The 19342-nt window shown below is 45.7% G+C and overlaps 1 protein-coding gene across 3 annotated transcripts in view; it reads right to left on the bottom strand.

Moving 5' to 3' along the window:
* The window catches only part of FIBCD1 (fibrinogen C domain containing 1), a 1178447-nt gene that overhangs the window by 309464 nt on the left and 849641 nt on the right, over positions 1 to 19342 (bottom strand). The window lies entirely within an intron of this gene.

The following is a 19342-nucleotide window of genomic DNA, read 5'->3' on the forward strand; positions in this document are numbered from 1 at the left end:
AGCATGGCTACCTCCATACTCGTAATGAGGCCCGATGTGTTATTTATATAGCGCCTTAATCCAAAGGGCTTTACAGAGCTCATATTTACATGCAATATCACCCAACCAAAATTGGTACTCAATTATCGACCTCAGAAGGATGAAAGGCTGAGTTGGCCTTGCCGGGATTCAAAACTGCGACCTGCAGATCAGGCTCAGATCGCAGCAGCGAGCGCTCAACACACTGAGCTATCTTACCGGCAAATAATGGAGTATGTGTGGTGTCTGACAAAAAAAACATTTCAAAGCAAACTCGTGAACGCAAGCAGCATTTTTCAATTTGGAACTTACTTTTTTTTATGGAAGTGTGAAAGGCACATTTGAAAAACAATGGTGTGCCTAGCATGAAGAAAGCCTACATAAAACGCAAAGGTAACGGCACAAAAATGACAGGATATTTGTGTGGTAGTCCAACAAATATCTGTCTTTTTGAGACAGCTACTATAAATAATAATGATGCAACAAAGAGGTTTTTGAAGTTCTTAATATAATCGTGAAGGCATATGTTATTCCATCTGTTTATGGAGAGGAAATAATCGAGCCAAAACAAATTGGTAAAAATTCTGAGTTTTATAAATACCCCCACCCCGATATCGCCCGCTAGTAGCTCTCCACTGTTGGCCTCCACTACAAGTAGCTCTAGCTAACGTGAAGGTTGGAGACCCCTGCTCCATATGAATCCAATTTTAGATTTTAGTACAGAAATGTCATTCATTTTATTAGTAATGTCACTTGTGCACGGTAGTGACATTCTGACAGCGGGCTTTATGCTTTCATTCACCTGGTGCTGCTAGAAATATTACCATTTTATTGTTAAAATCTATCACTATTAAATTGATCACATTGGTTGCGATTTAATGTGGTTATGCAAAATGTTTACCCATGTTTTAATTGTTGCCAGGTTGTTTTAGTCCTCACTGTAAACACGATGTATAACTCAATGGGATTTATAAAGATTGAGACTTAGCTGGGAACGATGCAGCGGTGTACAAAGGGGACACGCCGGTGGTTACAAGTAGGATTCAGGGGTAGCATAGGAGCTGCATCGGGCAGGAGGAGCCGAGGAAGGGGCAACTCCAAGGGTTGAGTGGATCGATCAATCATTGGCGAGATGTTCTTTGAAGAGCGGGACATTCAGGTAATTTGTGAAGTGTTGACTAGTGAGGGTCAGCTTTCCCTGCATTGGCAACTTGTTCCAGTCGCAAGGTGAATCTCAGAAAAAGGTCTGTTTCCACCCCCATCCTCCCCTTTGCAGTTCTTTGTTTCCAGCCTGGCGATATTGGGGCTTCTGGCAGGGGGCAGGCCTCGGGGGATGGTGTGTTTCTTGGTATTGTACAAAATTACCTATTCCCAAAAGTTTGACCCCCAATTTTCTGCATATATATATGTGTGGGGGGGGCGTAAAGTGAATTAAAAATGTATAGGGGTAAGGCAGGCGGGCTGTGGGGGGTCTCCCCCCAAATATATATTTGTGGAAAATTGGGAAAAAAAACAAAAACAAACAGACTTTTGGGACTCAAACTTTTTGGTTCAGTAAAATCACGTAGATGTGTTTCTTGGCCAAGTTGAGTGTCGTTTTGGTTGTGACTGCATTGCAGGTGATGCAGGCAGCCGTGCACATGTTGTGTGCTGGAAGTGGCAGCCAGTGCAGCCTCGTGAGAATAGGGGTAATGTGATCAAATGTCTTAGTCCTGTGATGCGGTGTGCTGCCATGTGCTGGGCGGCTTTCAGGGGGGCCCAGGTGGCATCTGGGACTCCTGCGGGTTGGCAGACGAGTACAAGGGGGTAGCATACTGCTTGAATTGCGCCACTATGTTGGGTGCAAATAAAGCAATAAAACCTAATCCGGTAGGCCATATCAGGTGATAATGGCCCCACAGGGCCCAAGTTATAGGCCTGAGTTCAGTGAGGGCCTTAACAATGGACTCTGGGGCTGTTAATACCCAAGCCAGACCTCCGAATCTGGATTGATTGCTTTTAGCATCCCAGGTTTTCAATCAAATAACCCAGAGTGCTGACAGCAATGGAATTTTTGTTTGAATAAGCGACACGCGCTCATGGCGTCCCCGTTCATTCAACATAAAACAGCGCCCGTGGGAGACACTTCACAATGCAGTTTTACTGGCTATTCCACAACTATCCTTTGCATCAACACATCCTATCTCCAATCATACCTTACGTCTCCTTTCCGGGGCAACCCAAACACTCATGTACAAAAATACATTTTATTCGATTTCACAAATATTAAAAGCGTACAGTATATGTTCACTAACAATACACAAAATTTAGACTCAGAAGTTGCTGTGATGGGCTTAGTAAAGTGTATCTTAATTATCTCTAATATTATACAACTTTCTTTTGGCAAATTCTTACTCTGTGGATTTTCTGGACTCTCTACCATGTACCTCAGACCTGACCGTGTCAATGTAACATTCCAATTTCCACCATCTACAGCGGTCAAACCTAGATGACACCCACAAAAGGGCAACAAAGAAAAGTGATTGGCTATGTGTTTGCTGTCTCAGATTTGCATTTACCCAATGAGGCACTGTGTTCTTTAAAATAAAACAATGTCGACAACGGTTTCAATAAATGGAGTCTGCTCTTTAGCCGAGCACCCCTTTGTTTTTTGTTAGGCCTTCATCAGGACACAGATAGAATATTTTGGCCCCATATTCATTCTGCAGTCACAGAGTTTGGTAGCAGTGTTGGGTGAGCCCTTCTTATATCAATTGGCTGCTCTTAGGACTCTTCAGTGATGTCCCTTGTTATTGCATTGAATGCTGTTTCCAATGCATTTCACACTTAAATGTACAAACGTTAGTCGCTCTTTTCAGATGGCGAACTATCCATCTCAAAAACCTGGGGTGCTGACAGCAATGGAATTGTGTTTGAATAAGCGGCACACGCTCATGACGTCTCGTTCATTCAAACAAAATACCCAAGCAAAGCCCCTCTTCCATTTTCATGGTGGCCGGCGGGGACGCAGAGCAGCGTTGGTGGTTGCACCCATGCTAAAGGAATCAGGTAAGGGGGTGGCGGTGGGAAGCAAAGGGAGCGAAAACTGGAGGAGAGGGGTGGTTTGGGGAATATGGCGGGGTGGGAGGGCAGCCTTCAGGTTGCTCGGAACGCAGGCTTGGATCATGGGATTCAGTCCGCTCCCACATGCCGGATGATATTATGGAGTAGGTAGGAAGCGAGTGGTTTTCAAATGCGAACGGCGCATCCCAGGGAGCTGCGGTCCCACTGCACACTTGTTTCTGCTGAAGACTTTTTGCTTAGAAGACACAAGGAGATTGGACGATCTGCAGCACTTGACCAGCGGGGGCTTGGAGCGAGCGAAAAAGCAACCCGCACTTAGGCCATCACAGCGGCCGACCCGCACTGTAAAAAGACACCATTTTCTGTGTTTTCAGGGACGAGGATGCGCGCCACACTCTACAGTAAGTGCAAACGCAGTGTCCTTCTCTCTGCTGCTCATGTGTAATTTACTGAATGGGAGGGATGAAAGAGTTGTGTGATACGGTTTCAAACAGTGAAGAGGGCCCTTACCAGAGTGCATTTGTCACCAAACCACAAAAACGCTAGCTCTTTGTGTCGCATATTCCTGCGGTAACGCGCTGGCTGAAACACTCAAAATTTTGTGCAGGACAGTGACGAAACTACATGTGTTAGCTCCGGCCATGTGCGTGGTCGCGAGCTAACCGTGCAACGGCCAGGGTCACAATTGGGTACAACGGGCCCAAGCAGAAAGCCTGTTACATCTCCCACCTAGAGAGCAGGGAGCTGCCTCATTTAACATCGTTGAGCTCTACGCAGACCCGGGACATGGGCAGAGGTAGGAGACAGACGTCTACCCTGTCCATTTCCATCTACCCCCGCCCAAAATGCAGCCAATGGCTTAATACTCTGCTCAGATGTTTTTTAAGAAGTCACCCCCTCCCAAATTAACCTCTTTGTCAAAGAAATACATCTTAAATGGCATCATTTCTGTACAGCACCGTTATGGCGGACTCAAAGGGCTTTTTTTTGCTGTCTTAATCATAACGCAGAGATAGCCTGTGGAGGTAGGTGGTCATGGGGGTAGGGGTGGGAGCACAATAAATGTACAAAGGAAGGAATGATATGAGGCAGGAGGCATTTTGGAAAGTAACTAGGTTCATTTTCTTATTTGTGGGATGTTTTAGGGTGATCAAATGAGTGACTCTGTGTCATCTGAACACCACTGGGGGTGCTTTTAAAAACCATTCTTTTCTGGTATGTTAATCTAGCTGAAACAAAAGACTACAGCTCCCAGAATGTATTGATCTGTTGCAGCAAAGCCCAGTATAGGAAACACATGCGCAGGTGACATGGAGTCACTTTGCAAACTATGCTTTTTTTTACTGGGAAGCAAGAACACTTTGAGTGAGTATGGAAAAAAGTCATATTTGTACCTATTCTGTCTGTTGCTGCCCTGTAGGTTTTGCAAACGGGTCAGGAGTTGGACAAATGGAAGGGTTGTAGGCTGAGGGCACAGCACCTATTGGATTTGATGTTGATGTATTTCTAAAGTCCTTCCGGCAGAATTAACTCCATCCAATCACAGACGTTACCGAATTCTCATCCACGCCAGGGTCACAAAACTCAAACCGAAAAAGAGAATAGAGAGGGAGAACTACTAGATAAACAGATGCGTCTATAGTGCCTTCCGAAACAGAACCAATGACGCGGTACTTCGCATATCAAAGGCCAGTGAGGGTTATAATCTAGGTCCGTATACGGAGAAACACCTAACACCCCGGGAGAAACATCTAGATGATGCAATCACTAACGAGTGCTTGCCGAGGGATCACAAAGGCGATTGAGCTTGTAATAAGCCATCCTGCTAGACCATTAGCTCGGAGCTGGAATGTTTAGGCATGACACCAAATTCAACCCTCTGCTTGACTGGAAGCCAATGGAGCGACCTACGCATTATGGAGATAGGTACAGTTTGGGTGCTTTAAATAACAACCGCACAGCTCTGTTCGGAGCCCTCTGAAGGAGATTAATGTGTCTATCGGGTAGACCAGTAAGGCTACTATTCCCATACTGAAACATGGAACTGCCCAACGCTCCAACCACTACCGCATGGGAGGGCGTGTGTCGAAGCCGATGTAGAGAATAAAATATAGCCTGTGCCTTGGCTTCTACTTGCCGGTCACAGCCCAGGTTGGACTGACATAGACACCCCAATCTTGACCTTAGATACAAAGGTCATGGGTATGAAAATGCATGTTGGAGGAGGGCAACAGGTGTTATCCGCAAGCAGATGTTTAGGCCCCAACAGCTGGGTTTTGTTTGGGTTCAATTGACGCCTATGAATGGTTAAAAATCCTCCCCCCCCCCCCGCCAACCCACCTGCTCAATGCATTGCAGCAGGCTATGTGGGTACCCCACTGTCTTACTCACTCTCAAGTAAATCTGTGAATCATCTGCATGGGAAGAGTATCCCAAGTCGAATTCCTGAAAATGGCCATTAGTTGCGGCATATATATATTGAAGAGCAGCGGTGACAGAGACGAGCCCTGGGGGACGCCACATTCCATATGGATTGCACCTGATAGGTGACCTGCTATTGTGAGACGTTTGTAACGATTAGACAGAAATGATCGAAACCATTTCAGCACATGATCTGAAACTCTGGCCACCTTGACCAGTCTGGACAGTAACATATTGGTTCCACTGTGTGAAATGCTGTCGAGAGATCAAGCGTTACCAGCAGAGTGAAACCCCCCTAGTCAACAGCGTTTAAGATGTCGTCCCATACTACCACCAAAGCAGTCGCTGTTCCATGGCTTGGGTGAAATTGCAAATGAAAAGGTAAAGCCAACTACTTTCTCCAGAAGTTTGGATGGCCTTGGAAGGCCCACCACTGCACGATAGTACTGAAGACCCCTGGCATCTAAATATGGCTTGTTTAGCTTTGGGGAGACCGATTACAATTTCAAGGCAGATGGGACTAAGCCTTGGCCTAAGGAAAGATTAACAAAGGCAGTCATTAACTTGGCCAAGGACGTGGCATACATGCCACACGTGTAGGTACAGAATAACACATGTCAATAGTAGGTTTGACATTGTTTAGCAGTGTAATTATAAGGTATCTGAGTAAAGTCAAAATACGTACATCAGCCAGTAAGGTTTTATCCTTATAGGTTCAGTCTGGGCAGTGACTTGGCCAATCTTGTCCTGAATGGTTTTAATTTTGTTCAACAAAAATTCACTGAATTCATTTGCTTGGTGCAACAAGGGTTTTATAGCAGGGGAGATACTCGCGGGAATTTAGAGATGGTGGCAAAGAGCTCTTTAGGTTTGTTTAGTGAAGTTGACCTATTATACTGCAGGAATTTGAGGGGGTTACTTTATGTGTGCATGTGTGTGTTTTATTCACTGTGAAAAATGTGTGTACAAAAGGTATGCAACAACTATGGTAGCAACAATAAACGGCAAAGCCAACAGTTGTGACATGTGTCTAGTGACAGGTGTTTCTGTCTTGCTGCTGTGGGTATTGAGATCACATGCCTGTGTGCATCTACAACTGCATGTCCAAGTTACCAACACCTGATAGGTTTTGCAAGGATATGTTAACATAAACCTAGTATAGGTATTGGCATCATACAGTCACACTGATGGCCAGCTCTGCCATCAGACAGCAGCAACTTGCACAATTTACTAGCCATTTCAGTATGTTGGCATTCTACTTGCATCGTATAATTACATCATTTGGTGATTTTTATAGAGCCTCCTGTAGATGGACCACTTCTAAGCACTGTATTAATCAGTGGTAACGCTACCCACTGATTGTATTCGGTGCACCAGGGTTCCAAACTTGTCACGTGGCCTTTTCCCATTCTGAAATAATCTGGCACTTAGCACATGAACTATCCATTGAAATCAGGCATGCACCTGTTTGCCAGAAGTTAACATTATATGCCCAGGACCTCACCCTGTTAAGCAGCTGTTGCCATCACATGCCTCAGTGCTCATGCCATTTTCTAGCTCTTGCCATCCTACCCTAAGGTGCTCTCACCATGTACCAGGTTTTCCCATTAAATGCACACGCACTCACGCTATTTGGCGGGCATTCTTCCAGTATCTGTATGAATATTGTGAAAAAATAATGTTGAAGCCGAAAATACTCAATTTCTTTTTGTACACCTTTTCACCACATATATATGCAGGGGGAGACCCCTGCAGCTCCCCAATACACATTCACCTTTTATATTTACTTAACCACCCCACATATTTATGTAGTAAAATGGGGGTCTCGAATGTCAGTATTTTTGGCTTCGACATTATTTCTGTCTCTATTTTTGTATGATCCCTTTTCACACTTTGTCTGAGTAAGCAGATCATACGGCAACATAACTGCTTCATCTCATAGCCTTACTTCTCCGGTCGGCCCCATAGTGCTTTGAGGTCGTTTCAGGGCACTCTTTGTAACATGCCCTTACTTAATATAGCCCAGAACTCCCTTCTTTATCACCACCCCCTAACTCCTTCCCTTTCTTTCACACGCATCTTCCATTCCTCCGCTGGAGCATTTGGAAGGGCCTCTAAGCGCTCTGTTCACCGACTGAAGAGGACTATTGGCTCCTGTTACACTTTCAATCGAGAGCAAAATTGTTGAAAACATAGATTAAGCAGCAGCAAAGGCGGCTTCTGCGACAGCAACATCCGGGAGAGGGCCTTCGTTAGACAACGAGCGCACACATGGGACAGAAAACAAATCCTGCTTAGGATATTCTTGCAAACCTTGTCTACTTTTTGATCCGAAGTCAAAGTCAATTAATCAGTATTTAATTTGCAATGATTCTATTATTTTGGAAAAGCAGTGCATTGCGGGGCAGCAGCGGAGGAGCAAAGTGGAGGTGGTGGTGGGGGGGGGGTATTCCAGGTTTTACCCTAGTCGCAATATTGTCTAGTAACTGCCCTGGTGCCGGCTGCCAGCCGCCTTAGCGTGGTTGCTAAGTTGCAGTCCAACAGGCTGAGTGCCCTTGCGTGACATTCAGAGCACCATTCTTGCACAGAGTTAAAATGGCGTAGTAGGCCGGGCGCTATCGCCTCCCCCTGCACCAATATAGCTTGGATGTAGCGCTCCTACTCACAATCAGGTCCTCTAAACTCTATCTCTTCTAACACAGGGCAATGGGTTGGGAGTAGCAGGTCCTGAGTGAGCGTGGACCTGGTTGGCAACCGGTAACCCTTATGTGCACTCCCAGGGGACATTTTGTCCCAAATTGTTTTTCAAGCGTTAGTAAGGGATGCCAGATGACTGGGCATCGCTCGTACACTAGTATAGTAAAACACTTTATGCATTGAGATTTCAGTATAACCCCGTAGCTGCAGTTATAGCCCCAATTCTTCCCGTGAGACTCTCCCCCTGAGATAACTCTATATACTAGCAAGTCGCTTAAGTGGCAATTTAACCTCTGACATTACCCTGATTATTGGAACTCTACAATAACACAGTTGTGCCTCCCATACCCATTCTTATATTGCACAGAGCAACATCCATATGGACACACCCACACACACACCACCCCCCCACTCCCCCCAAATGAAAAAATAAAACCCCTCACTTAGGATCAGTTACCTAGCAAATCTGTGACAGTTCCAGTGAGTAACACAATACAGCTTCCATTTAAAGTTGTGTTCATATCCAAGTCTTCTAAATTGACAGGCAAAAAATAAAAGGTTTGCTTTCACGTCAAATGTTTTTATGCTCATGCATAACAACGAGCGGGCACTTTCTGACCGAGAATCTCCAGACCTGAGTGAGTTCATTACACAACTTCTTTTAGTGTGAGTCTGAACGTGCTCAACGCATGGTGTTTTAAATAGATTCTTCAGGCTCACATTATTTTGAATCCAAGACTTATAGTTTCCCCTTCAGGATGTGGAAAATGAAGCAATGATGGTATTTTTTGACTTGACAAGTTTATATAGGTATTTACATGTCAGGTTGCTGCAATTTGTGTATTTTGCAAGTACACTCTATAAAACAGGGTGCAGTGGCACCTGTAGCGTAACTAGTGCTAGACGGGAGGACCACAGTAACTGATTTCAGGTCCAACTAACTGCACCTACTTGAAGAATATGGCAAACTACTACTCTATTATCAGTTCAATAAAGTAGGGAAACCTGGCAAGCATAACAAATCGCAGTTGGCACACTCTCAAATGCATTTCAGTTACACAAAGACTTTATACCTCAATATACATCAGCTATGACTTCATCCTATGTGGCAAATAGTGAAAACCTTTTGGGGTTGAAGGGATAGGTTAAGGGAACATGTATACATATAGCTTATCTAGGTGTTAGTAACATCATTGGTTGCCCCTTGTCAAGTAGGCACGCCTTGAACAATCTCTAATTACGTATAATACAGATAATAATAGAATAATAGCCGCAGATTGGCTTCTGCAACAATGTACAGTCCATCCCGACATAAACCTTCCTAATTGGTTGGTACCCTCTTCCAACCATGGACATTCGGCTTGTTAGCAGCACATAAGCAAAAGGAAACCCAGTTGCAGGGAACAACGGCAGACAGCTGCCCACTTGGCCAATTAGCCTACCATCTCTCATCAGTTAGGCCCCCAGCCAAGGCCTCTTCTTTGTAGTTGACCTTGCTGGCTGTTCTCTTCTCTAGAACTTTAAAGGTAGTGAGGGTACATTGCTATCTTCGTCTGGAGCTTTATGAATAGGTGTTGTCTTCTGGTCTTACACCACGTGTGAGGAGACCAGGATTTTGTCCATCTGATCCTTCTATTTAGTGCTATTTGATTCAATTATACCGGGTGCTATTACTCTCCCCAGGCTCTGGAGACTTGGTTGCTCCGTCTTGCATGCACTTTCTGCATCTTTGATTGTCCAATACTTGGCACTCGCAAATGTTTCTTTGTTTGTTTATTTATTTGTTAAGCACACCAAACCCGTATGTATCTGGCCGCATTACAGGACTTACAAAAGGTTACATGTGCATAGATATAAATTTACAAGGAAAACAACAAAACAATATTTACAGGCAATATGGCATTCAACTGTTAGTGAACACAGTAGAAGAAAAGTACACAACACAGGCTTTCCACAAGCAATCTTGGGGAGCATTATTGACCAATGTATAGCAAGATACAAGTACAGTGCAAAACTGGACCCAACAGGACTTGGGGAAACAGACTTATGTAGTCAAATATCGTTTGACACTAACCAGGTTTTAGTATGTTTTCTGAAACTTTGGAAGGTCTGGTCGATTGGCAGGTGAATAGGTAGAGCGTTCCAATAGTGGGCCGCCTGAACAGGGAAGCTAATGCCCCCAGCCCTTTTCGGGTTCTATCTAGGCATTGCTATACAGTGCCAATTTGCTGACCTTGTGGGGCGTGAAGATGATTTTATGTTGATCTTTACTCTGTAGATACTGTGGGGCAGCATTGTTAAGACATTTGTGCGTGATAGAGACTATTTTGAGCTGGATCCTGTCCTTAATGGAGAGACATTTGTTATTTCTTCTAACCTCAGAGATGTGTTGTCTCCTAGGGATATTTAATGCCACTCTCAGAGCATTGTTTTGTAGGGGCTGCAGTTTGTTCAGGATGTGTTTGTTCGCTCCTGCATAGAGGGTGTTGCAATAATCCAGTTTAGATAGGATTAAAGCTCTCGCTAGTATGATGCAACTATTAGTGGATAAAAAAGGTTTGCACGCATGTATCAGCTTGAATGTATACGCTGTTGCAGAGGCTATGGTGTAACTTGTTTAACCATGTTTAAAGCCAAATCCAAGTAGAAACATAGGGTTTTGGTTTCCTTGGAAACATTGATGTTAATGCCATCAATGTTGACGGAGGTATATTGGCTGCCTAGTTTGTTGAGGTTGGCCGGTACTCTTAAAATCAGGATTTCAGTTTTATCATCATTCAGGCAGAGGCCATGGGCTGCCATCCATGCCTGAATGATTGCGTATATTTTATTTACTAGAGCCAGGTCTGTCCCATAATCACCTGAGAGGGGTAGGAGTATCTGGGTGTCATCTGCATAATTAGTGTAGGTGACACCCTGATGGTCCTGATCATCGATCAGAGGCTTGGTAAATATATCGTACATGGTGGGTGAGACGCGCGAGCCTTGTGGTACATCACATGCAATAGGTGACGGGTCGGCTGCAGCTGACGGGGAGAAGATTCTCATTGACCTATTGTTGAGAAAGGATTGGATCCAGTTAGTGGCTTCTTGGGAAAAGTTAGTGGCCGTAGACAAGTGTTTGCAAAGCACTCTGTGATCTGCCAAATCGAATACCGCCGATAGGTCTACAGGTAGTATTAAGGCACATTGTCTGTTATCTTTCAGTTGGTCAATTTGCATTTTCAGATCTATTAAGGCAGTTTCTGTGCCGTGGAGTGGTCTGAAACCCTATTGTCTTAGTCCTAAGAGGTTATTAGTCTCAAGATACCGCTGGATCTGGAGATATGCCGCTTTATCTATGATTTTGAGTAAGAATGGGACAGTAGGGATTGGCGTATAGTTAGTTGGAATGGATGCCTCCAGTGAAGCCTTCTTTAGCAGCGGTAGTACCCATGCATCCTTAAGAATGGTTGGGACGTTGCATGTCCGGAACGAGGCCTTTATTACTTTGGCAATAAATGGTGCCAGTTCTCTGGCCGCATCTTTGATGGTTTGTGCTGGGCATGTATCGCCCTGGCATCTTGAAGCTTTAAGTGAAACGATAATCTTTTCCGCCTCCTGGGAGGTAATTTGGGTACATTTGAATTCCTGTAATGGTTTAGGATGGTGTTCTTGGAGGCTGTCCAAAGTATCTGTTTTGGTAAAATTAAGCCTTTTTTCTGCAATTTTATTTTGAAGGGTGGAAATTTTGTTAGATAGAGCATTTTGGATGTTGGTACACCATGCTTTATCCTTTGTAAACGCATTCTGTATACGCGTTCTCTATATGTTCACTCCTTTACTTAATGTAAGAGAAATATGTCCTACGTACATGGCTTATCCTCTTCGACTCGCTTTGTGCCTTGTAGTTGCTTCTTGTTGCAGTATCTTTAATCCTGAGCCCCAAAAATATTCTTTGTTCTTGCATGAATTTGTATATTAGTAACTGTCAGTTCTGCAGCCTTAGTCTCTCTCCTTGTTTTTTTGTAGCTTACGATTACACAAAACCGACGTCCATCTTCTAAACATGGCTGCTTTACCATGTTATATTTCTATTTTCGCAAGCTTCCATATCTCTTCTCTACCTTGCGTTTCTGCATATATACATCTACTGCATTTCTTCTCACTTATCTTCTCAGTGAGAGATTTAGCATATTTGCGTGACAGAATTTTATTATATCTTTACTTGTTTTAGCATCTGTATTTTAATTGTGCTCCTCTTAGTCACTTACCTCTTTGTAGAACGTTGTTATATTTTCTGTTGTGTCAGAAAACCTCCACAAGGCGATTTGAATTAGGGTTGTTTTTTACCCTGCACACCGCCTACATCAGGAACTGCACTACCCGGGAGGAGCAGCGGTTCCCGGAGGTGCTTTCCCCCCCAAAAGCCGGCGCGAAAGCACCGGGGCAGACTGGTTAAGCCAACCTGCGCCAGTCAGCGTCGGACGCCAGGACCGGGATTGACTTCCTTCTCTTGCGCACCAGAACAGGCAGCTTGTATTGCTGTATTATCATGGGCATTTCGGACATCATGGCCGCGGTTGATGCAGCTAAAACTCAATCCTGTATACGAGAACAAGCATTTATGCAACAACTCTCGGATAATTGCAGTAAGTTGTCTATGGCACCCCCTAATGTTTGCACATTACCCTCCCTAACGGTCGAGTGCTGCTCTAGCATCAGCTGTCAAAACACTGATGCGAACACTAGTTTAGCACTATCCTCCATACTGGATGCTCATTGGATTAATCCCATTAACGCCAGGGCATGTCTCACCTCACACTCATCTACTTTGAGCCTGGGGGAGGGCTCTTTTTGTTGGCCCCAGCTAGCCCAGGCACTGCCCCCTCGCTGCCGCCTGACCTCTGCTCCACAGCAGCCTTGCCAGAGACTGTTAAGACTATAAAAGACCCCCGTCTAGTTTTACCCATCCATAAATTGTCTCGCATGCTACTTAACACTCGATCTAAGACTATAAAAGACCCCCGTCTAGTTTTACCCATCCATAAATTGTCTCGCATGCTACTTAACACTCGATCTAAGACTATAAAAGACCCCCGTCTAGTTTTACCCATCCATAAATTGTCTCGCATGCTACTTAACACTCGATCTAAGACTATAAAAGACCCCTGTCTAGTTTTACCATCCATAAATTGTCTCGCATGCTACTTAACACTCGATCTAAGACTATAAAAGACCCCCGTCTAGTTTTACCCATCCATAAATTGTCTCGCATGCTACTTAACACTCGATCTAAGAGTATAAAAGACCCCCGTCTAGTTTTACCCATCCATAAATTGTCTCGCATGCTACTTAACACTCGATCTAAGAGTATAAAAGACCCCCGTCTAGTTTTACCCATCCATAAATTGTCTCGCATGCTACTTAACACTCAATTTATGTTAAAACATGTTGTTGAGAGAGCAGCACATATTCAAAATTCAGACACAGATATATGCACTTTCACAGAGACGTGGGCACATAGTGCTGCGGGCCCTGCACTCACCCTGGACGTTCCTGCGGGATACTCCATGTTGAGGGCAGATAGGGGTGACGGTAGAGGGGGGGTGGCTTTGATTTTCAAATCCCAATTGACAATCTGGGAACAAAAAGGGACTATAATGGAAGGCATTGAGTCCATCCAGGTTAAAATCGGACTCAATGCTGAGTCCACTCTTAATTTACTAGTGATCTATAGGCCCACCTCTCTTGTGGAAAACTTCAGCTTTACTTTGTCTAATAATTTAGCGTCCTGCTTAAAACCATGCTCTAGTTTTATTGTCATGGATGATTTCAATCATTGGCTAGGACTTCAGGCTGATCATTTGGCCTTAGAATTGGAGACAGCCTTGGCGGACGTAGGCCTGGATCAATTCAATCATCATCCCTCACATTGCTTCGGCCACTCTCTTGATTGGGTATCTGCCACCAATGTGTCCATCAAGGATTTGCAGGTCACCTCTTGCCCTTGGTCGGACCACTACTTTATTAATTTTGGCATCTTTTCAGCTTTCCGGGTCAAGAACAGAAGTAAAGACGTGTTTTCTACCAAGGGTAGAAATCCACGTTCCCTTACATTGGAGAAAATTAACCTATTGCTAACTAATGTCATCCATTTTTCCCCCTCTTGTCTGGTGCAGAGTATGTCTAAGGCTCTGATCTCCACTCTTACAGACATCGCTAATTGACTGGCCCCAGGAAAATTGAGGAACAGAAGAGTGCAAGCCAAGAATAAGCCATGGGTTACACCTGCTCTTCGCAGATTCAAATCCTGTATGCTTAAGATTTATTACAGTTGAAAAGGGAATCCTACCCTTAGTTTACTCTCTGTATATAAAGCGGCCGCCAGAGCATGAAAAAACAGCTCTACTGGAAGCTAAAAAGAATTCCTTTAATGATGGGATTGCAGCAGCCAAGCCAGAGTCGAAGGGACTATTTAAAATACTTAAGGAGCTAGAGTCTACCTCAGCTCCTGACCCGGGCGCAGTAGTGAAAGCCACGGCCTGATGTCAAAGGACCCAGGACGCGATGGGCGTGAAGTTGCAGGGCATCAAGTCCAACATCTTAGGTAAAAAACTTGCTGATGCCATGGTGGCCAGCACTTCAAGCTGCAATGAGTTTAAACGATGCTCCACTGTTCCCAAATTCACCTTCTCCCCGATCACTCTAGAGGAGTTGCCAGAAGTGGTTGTGCATCTTAAGACCACCGGCTGTAAAGGGGACCCATATTCTGCTGTCATCATCAAAACATCTCCTCCCCTCCTTCTTGATGCCATACTTCAGTTTGTTAATGCATCATTCAGAGAGGGCCTCGTGCCTGACGACCTTAAACGGTCTTGGGTCCCCCCGTTATTAAAGAAACCTGACCTTCCAAGGGAATACCCTTTGAACTACAGGCCCATAATCAATGCAGTCTTCCTGCTGAAGATTTTGGATAAGGTGACCTATAATCAGGTAGCCCTCCATCTCAACTCATTTCCCATCCTTAACGGTCGACAATCAGGCTTTAGGGCCGGGCACAGCACCGAGACGGCTATGCTGGAACTCAAATCGAGGCTTCTTTTACGAACTGACAAAGGCCTGGCCTTATGCTTATGCTTTTAGATCTCTCTGCCGCTTTCGACCTGGTCAACCACAACATGTTGGTCACCAGGCTCGAAGAAGTGGCCTTCTTCTCCCCTGCAGCTTCCTGCTGGGTTGCATCATTTCTCCAGAACAAGCTAAGCTGCGTCTGCTCAGAAACTGCAGAATCAGCGGCTATGCCGACCGAATATGGAGTTCCACAGGGAGCCAGCCTTTCCCCCTGTTTCTATAACATATTCATCGTCCCATTGCTTGCCATGTTGGATCATGAAGGGATTGGGTTCACCAATTTTGCTGTTGATACCCAGTGTGTCATCCCACTGGAAGGGTCTCACGCATCAGATGAAGCGAGACAGAATAAAGCCTATTCATGCATAGAAAATTGGATGGCTGCGAAACAGCTAATGATTGTAGGGTGCCCCAGTGTTCTTGCTAAACAGAATCCCGCCTACAGGAGTTTCCATTTAGGCAATGTGAAGATTAACACACTTAAGAAGGTGAAATCCCTTGGGGTTATCTTAGACCAACATCTTTCAATGAAAGCCCACGTGGGGAATGTGGTGGGGGGTGTGGTATCGGGAGCCGCTTATTATCTCAGACTCTTCCTCCATATGCATCCCCTCATCTCTCAGCCCAACCCTGAAACACTAGCTAGAGCCATAATAGGCGCTAAAATGGACTACTGTTGTAGTCTCCTGTCCGGCATTAGTAAAGCCGAAACTAACCGACAGCAGGTGATCCAAAATGGGACCGTCAGGGTTGTTGTGGGCCTGGCGAGACGTGATCACGTTTCAGCGGCAAGAAGAGCTCTACAGTGGCTCCCTGTGGAGGCTAGAATTTGCTTTTGCCGCCTCAGGATCACCTTCAAGTGCCTCCTGGGGACCATGCCGAGTTATCTGAGGGATCTGATAGTGTATAAGACCCCTACCAGAATGCTCAGATCCAACAAGCTCAAAATGCTGACTATCCCTAGAAGCAGAAAAGGGAGCCTTTGGAGCGGCGGCTCCTGCCGCTTGGAACAACCTTCCGCTGGATTTAAGGCTCGAACAGCAACTCAAGCCTTTAAAAAAAAAAGTTAAAGACCTGGTTTACCTGCCCTGTCACCCAACGCCCCTTGGCTCTGATTGTTTCAGCTTTTTGTCCTAGTGTCTGTTTTGGGGTCTTGTCCGCACCATTATGCCTCCGGGTCCATTGCTGCGCAATACAAATCATATAAAGTCAAGTAAAAAGTGTATATGATTTGTTTGTATTTGCACGTATGTTCACTTTGTCACCTGAGTCAAGTCTTCAGTCTTTGATTATTCATATATCGTTTCAGTGCGACATTGTGTCTTATCTTCATGACGTCACTTCTCTTCTGTCAGACTTCACTTATATCTCTTCTATGTCCAATGGTGTCTGCAGGCTCAGGTCTGCCACCTCAGTTTGAGTGTACATTCGGTACGGTTGTCTGAGCGCATCACGTCTCTCATACCTTCGATGCGGTATTGGGATGATAACAGGTGTTATGCACAGTGCTTTCTTGCTGTTCTTCCAATATAATGGAAGTCAGGGGGTGGGCTCCATAGGTGACGTGCACACCTGCTTCTCTAGAACAGTATTATTGTAGGCCTTGAATCCAAAACGGAACAATTGTGTATAGGCGTGTTACAAATGCCATATCATATCATAAAACGGAAATATTTGTAGTAAGTAAAGCTGGCGTGGGAGGTACGTGGTCAAGTGCCTAAATAACATAGGGCCTCATTATAACTCAGGCGGTTCGGAAATAACGGTGGAGGTAAACCCGCCGCCACCGTTGTTTCCGGACCGCCTGATCCCGACTCCAGCAGGCAGGAGGTGATGTTCCCGCCAGGTCTGACCTGGCGGGTTTAACACCGCCCGCCTGCAGGCGGACGAGGAAACACCGGCAGCATTACGAGATGCTGCCGGTGTTTCCATGATCCCCATTCCCATCGAGTCCCATAGGACTCGATGGGAATGGGGATTAACACCATTCCGCCTCCGTGATTCCCGGAAAACCGGGGTTGTAATGCCCCGGTAATTCCGGGAATCACGGAGGCGGAATGGTAATACGAGTCCGGCGGTAACCAGGCGGTTTTACCACCGCGGTTACCGCCGGACTCGTAATGAGGCCCATAGTGTGTACAAATCCCTGCTTTGCTGTGCAGCCATAATGTGCAAATAATTTCACCTCGCTCTGACTTAACTGGTAAAATTGGAATTCTTATATAACGCTATGTGAAAAAGACATATTTCTAAAGGGGAAGATTTAATGGTTTTAGGGAACAGAATAGTGCACCCACCTGCTCCACTGATAGAGGCCCACAAGGCTGTCACATAGAATGGAATTATTGTTACATTGGCCTTCGCTAAGTCCCATGCCACTCGATTTGACCGGCTGATGTATAGTCTCACCAGCCAGTCAGTGCACCAGATATTCTAGTATAGTGGTCTAACGGTGGCAGAACCAACATGTCCTTCCATGTTGCTGCCAGTCACTGACGTTGCTACGGTCACAACAGAGGTTTTGCCCCATTTATTTATTGGATATCTGCAAGGCGCCTACTCAACAAATGCTGTTTCAAGATGCCACAAGACAAAAAGGAGGGGGGGCAAGCGAGAAAGGTAACAATTACGGTCCTACTGTGACATTTGGATCGGCCAAGTGCAGTGACAAGAAGTGCGAATGGGGGTGCTGGTCTGCGCAAAATGCAAAATGCTAGGATGGGAAGGGAAGCACACGATAAAGAGAAGAGAGTGCAAGTGAAAGGGAGGGGTGAATGAGGGGGGAAGAGGGCCACATGGGCTAGGCAGGTGGTAAGGAGTGGCCAGGAGGGAAAGTGCTAGGGATTTCATGGGGTGCAGGGGGTGAGGGTCCACATGCTAAGTGCGAGGAGGGAGGTGGACTTTGTGGGAGGCACCTGTAGAACTCATTGGGAATCAGGCAGCCAGTTACTGTGGCAGATGGGGGTGCTAGCAGGGTGGCGGAGAGGGAAGCAAGAAGAGAAAAGGGGGGTCCTCAGGAGCTTCCGGAACTTAAGGAGATCCGGCACAAGTCTGAGAGGGGCAGGAAGGCACCTGTGGAGGAGAGTTATACCCCCCACTCTCTGCATAGAGAAGCGTCTGATCTGCAGAGAGTTGGAGCTAGATGACCGAAGGGCTCTAGCAGGGAGGTATTTAGGGAGAGAGAGTTGGATGTAGCGGGGTCCCAGGCCTCAGAAAGCCTTGTGGGCGATGCAGAGGGTCTTGGATTTGACACTAGCAGCAACCGGGAGCCAGTGGAGAGATTATAGGGCTGGAGAGGTGGGTACCTGGGCTTGAGGCCAACGATAAGTCCCACAGCCCTTTTCTGGATTAGGTGAAGGGGGTGAATGGAGGAGTTAGGCATATTAAGGAAGAGGCTGTTGCTGTAGGCCAGCCTAGAGAGGACCAGAGCTCTGGAGACATTGCGTTTCTGGGGGAGGGTGAGGAAAGGGAGAATGCCTCTGAGGAGACGCAGCTGAAAGTGGACCTTCTTGGAAAGGTCTGCGATGTGAGGCGAGAAGGTGAAAGAGGAGTCAAGGATGAAACCAAGGTTTGTTGCCTCACAAGAGCATGACGGGACCCATAGAGGGTGGTCAGAGGATAGGAAGGAAGGAGGAAGCTGGGTCCCAATGAGAAGGATCTCAGTCTCACTGGCATTAAGGCCAAAATCATTAGCAGCACACCATGCCTGAATAGTAGTCAGACAGTCAGGGATGAGAGGAGGAAGAGGAGGCATTAGAGGGAAGCTTGAAGGGGAGCTGCGTGCCGTCTACATAACACTGGAAGTGAGGAGAGAAGGAGGAGATCAGTTGGCCAGTGGGGCAAGGTGAGAATGAGGAGAATGATTGAAACACTTTTCTGCTATTTTTATGTTATGTAATTGTGTCTTGTATAGCACATATTCTACCATTTTCACATTTTTTAGGACCTTTAGGATCTGGCAGAGGTGGGGTAGGCGGCTAATGCAGTAGCAGGGGGGGAATGATGCAATGTTGTGTGCAGAGATGAAAAG

This window comes from Ambystoma mexicanum, chromosome 8, assembly GCF_040938575.1.
Source record: "Ambystoma mexicanum isolate Mex_15411 chromosome 8, UKY_AmexF1_1, whole genome shotgun sequence".
In the NCBI taxonomy this organism is placed as follows: domain Eukaryota; kingdom Metazoa; phylum Chordata; class Amphibia; order Caudata; family Ambystomatidae; genus Ambystoma; species Ambystoma mexicanum.